The following is a 4,610-nucleotide window of genomic DNA, read 5'->3' as shown; positions in this document are numbered from 1 at the left end:
AGAATTCCCACAAGATATTTTCCTCGAATACGATCCCAATGGAGGAAGTCTTCTATCGTTTAACCTTATTTTCTAAAAGAGAGATGGGTAAGAAACATGTAGAAAATATGATCAGAATGCTATAAAATTTCATGATGTGAGGATACGCACACGCTTCCTAGAATGGAGTTGACAGTCTTTTGCTGGACTGGAGCGGACTAGTTCTTTGGCCACTGGAATCTGCTTATTATCAGTGGGAGTTGGGTTTCTCTGTGCTGGAGGAGTATCTATGAAAAATGGAGTTGGTTTATTATCTCCTGGCGTTTGGATCTTTTGCAAAGACCTGGTTTGTAACCCTTCAGATTCTAACATAGCCGTCTTCCCCTTGCATGCCTTATATAGAAGAATGGTGATTCAGTTATAAAACATGCTACAACAGAGATGGAATAGGTACTGAAGAATAGAAAGGCATGACATATTGACATGTATTCCCTCCATCCGGAAATAAATGGATGGGTCTAGGCGTATTTTAGTTCTAGATACATCCAGTTTTATCCATTTCTGCGACATGTAATCCGGACGGAGGGAGTATGATGTAAGAGCTAGGGATACGACAGGACAATAATGTAAAAAAAACACTGAAAACCCACTGCAGAACCAAAGTATTTAGACCCACTGATATGAGATAGTACACTCATGCAGCTCAGGATGCATAACTACCAGGCAGTTTTCCTTACAAAAATCAACATTGTGGCCTTTAATCATACATTTTGCTACAACTAAATTTAGATCAGATAAAGGTTGGATTCACGCCGATTAACAAAATACATGCTGATGTAAAAATAGTGATATACAACAGGTACTTACATCTACATTGGAGCACAGAGAATTCCTGCAAGAATCTTTCCTCATAAACGATACCATTGCAGAAATTCTTCTATCTGTTAAGCTTATTTTCTGAAAGAGAGATGGGTAAGAAACATGTAGAAAATATGATCAACATGCTATAAAATTTCATGATGCAAGGATACGCACACGCTTCTTAGAATGGAGTTGACATATTTTTGGTGGACTGGAGCGGACTAGTTCTTTGGCCACTGGAATCTGCTTATTATCAGTAGGAGTTGGGTTTCTCTGTGCTAGAAAAGTATATATAAAAATTGGAGTTGGTTTATTATCTCCTGGCGTTTGGATCTTTTGCAAAGGCCTTGTTTGTAACACTTCAGATTCTAACATAGTCGTCTTCCCCTTGCATGCCTTGTATAGAAGAATGGTGCTTTAATTATAAAACATGCTATAGCAGAGAGATGGAATAGGTACTGAAGAATAGAAAGGCATGACATATTGACATGTATTCCCTCCATCCAGAAAAAAATGGATGGATCTAGGTGTATTTCAGTTCTAGATACATCCTTTTTTATCCATTTCGGCAACATGTAATCCGGGCGGAGGGAGTATGGTGTAAGAGCAAGGGATACGACAGACAACACAAAAAAACACTAGTTGAATGTAAAACTGTATGCTAGCGGAATACGTACAGAAATAACTAAGGAAACATATTGGAAAACTAAGATGGCATTGCAACAGAGCACTAGAACAACACTTCAATGTAGAAAAACATGGTATGGTAGACAGATGAAGTACATACTTATGAATAACAATGCATAAGGTATTCAAAAGCATGATGTCCAAATTAAGCAGATGGCATTGCGATAGAGTAGAATGACAGTACTTGAATTTGAAACATGTTATCATGAATGGATTAGGTACTGAAAAACAGGAAGGCATGACATATTTACATGCATGATCAGCATGCTAAGCACATGGCATTGCAACAGAGTAGATACACTCCAGGACATTATATGCATGTTGTACCCATATCACAGGCCAAGTTCGAGCAAGGACCTTGTGGGGTGAAGAGGATTCATCATCTTTCTGCAAGTCTTCTGAAGAACTGCCTTTACATGTTCCATCATATTGGGTATCATTGACATCAAGTTTATTGGCCTTTACATTGCTCCGTGAGGTCTTATGGATATATCAGTGTGTGCAATTATATCTGACATGCATGGAAGACAACTAGTAGTTAGATTTATGTAATGAGTTCCTGTAGGAGATGACATAAATAGTAGGACTAGGGTTAACTAGCAGCAACAGGTCTCATAAACTAAAGGGAGAACACAGATGAAAGCTACAGAATATGTATCATTTGTACTCGAGATTAACTAGATGGCACAGAAAAGTATTAAAGAACAACATAGGTAATACTAGAAGTGGTATAATACTATAATCACCAGCCTGTGGGATAGCATTGGCTGATGGATGATAACTATGGAACAACGTTACCTAAAGAACAAGTATCTTAGCTGAACTATGGAACAACGTTAACTCCTGAACAAGACCCGTAACAGACCAGCATGAATATACACTAAAATGTGATGATCTATTTTCCATGCTTATATGAATAACAAAGCCATAAATGTTGCACACAAGTAAGATGAGGGTACAACCTATCTGTCTGCCATACATAGGAGTGAGCATCATGTGCTGACTTGTCGATGGCCCTGCAGTTGTTGTGGTTGTCCATGTCGGGCACGCGCATTCAATGCAGGGAACTGTTGAGTGGGGAGTATAGCTCCCTTCTGGTGTATGCTTCCCTTGTTGGAGCAGCTATGGTGAGTCGGAAGACGGTGTGTCTGAAGATGGAGATAACGCATAATGTTAAGAATGACATATCTCTTCGATCTGAAGAAATACACTAAGAGATCAACAGAAAGGTATGAGAGTGGTCACACGTCTGTTGACTGAAGACTAAATTGGGGTCACAAGATTTTATTTTATTTTGGTACTGTCCGATCTACGCCGGATGGCTTGATGGCCGTCTTGCGCCTCCCGGCTGACACTGTTCGGAATCTTCCCCGAAGAGCCATCGACCAACGGCAGAGCAGCCTGGCTCCGCCATCCGTGGCCCCGGCCAAAACCCCGCTCCCCACCCCACCACACTGTCGTGGTTGCGTCGCCCCCCGGGCCAATCCACAAAGACTCCCCGTCATCCAAATTCGGCGGTGGCAGTACCTTCAACCCACGCAACTCTAAAAAATAGCCATCTAAGCGCTGCTTCCGCAGCGAACATGTGGCCTAATGACCCACAAGTGTAGGGGATCTATCATAGTCCTTTTGATAATTAAGAGTGTCGAACCAAACGAGGAGCAGAAGGAAATTATAAGCCGTTTTCAGTAAGGTTTTCTCTGCAAGCACTCAAATAGCAGGTGATAGATAGTTTTGTGATAAGATAAATAGTAACAAGCAAATAGTAAATAACGTAAATAAAGTGCAGCAAGGTGGTCCAATCCTTTATGTAGCAAAGGATAAGTCTAGACAAATTCTAAAAATGAGGAAGGAGCTCCCGAGGACACATTGGGAATTATCGTCAAGCTAGTTTTCATCACGTTCATAAGATTCGCGTTCGGTACTTTGATAATTTGATATGTGGGTGGACCGGTGCTTGGGTACTGCACTTACCTGGACAAGCATCCCACTTATGATTAACCCCTATTGCAAGCATCTGCAACTATGAAAAGGAGTATTAAGATAAACCTAACCACAACATTAAACATATGGGTCCATATCAACCCCTAACAAAGCAACGCATAAACTAGGGTTTAAGCTTCTGTCACTCTAGCAACCCATCATCTACTTCTTACTTCCCTATGCCTTCCTCTAGGCCCAAATAATGGTGAAGTGTCATGTAGTCGACGTTCACATAACACCACTAGAGGAATGACAACATACATCTCATCAAAATATCGAACGAATACCAAATTCACATGACTACTAATAGCAAGACTTTACCCATGTCCCCAGGAACAAACGTAACTACTCTCAAAGCATATTCATGTTCATAATCAGAGGAGTAATAATATGCATAAAGGATCTGAACATATGATCTTTCACCAAGTAAACCAATTAGTATCAACTACAAGGAGTAATCAACACTGCTAGCAACCCACAGGTACCAATTTGTGGTTTTGATACAAGATTGGATATAAGAGATGAACTAGGGTTTTGAGAGGAGACGGTGCTGGTGAAGATGTTGATGGAGATTGACCCCCTCCCGATGAGAGGATCGTTGGTGATGACGTTGGTGATGATTCCCCCCCTCCCGGAGGGAAGTGACCCGGTAGAACAGCTCCACCAGAGCCCTAGATTGATTCCGCCAAGGTTCCGCCTCGTGGCGGCGGAGTTTCGTCCCGTAAGCTTGCCCATGATTTTTTCCAGGGAAAGAGTGATGATATAGAAGAAGATGGGCGCCGGAGGCCCACCAGGGGGGCCAGGAGATAGGGGGTCGCACCCTACAGGGGGCGCCCCCCTGTCTCATGGACAGGGTGTGGGGCCCCTGGCCTATTTTGTTCGCTCATAAATTCTTAATAAATCCAAAAATTTGTTTCGTGGAGTTTCAGGACTTTTGGAGTTGTGCAGAATAGGTTTCCAACGTTTGCTCCTTTTCCAGTCAGAATTCCAGCTGTCGGCATTCCCCCTCTTCATGGTAAACCTTGTAAAATAAGAGAGAATAGCCATAAGTATTGAGATATAATGTGTAATAACAGCCCATAATGCAATTAATATTGATA

This window comes from Triticum dicoccoides, chromosome 5B (assembly GCF_002162155.2).
Source record: "Triticum dicoccoides isolate Atlit2015 ecotype Zavitan chromosome 5B, WEW_v2.0, whole genome shotgun sequence".
Lineage (NCBI taxonomy): Eukaryota > Viridiplantae > Streptophyta > Magnoliopsida > Poales > Poaceae > Triticum > Triticum dicoccoides.
The sequence above is the reverse complement of the archived record's forward strand: the minus strand, read 5'-3'. Positions refer to the sequence as shown.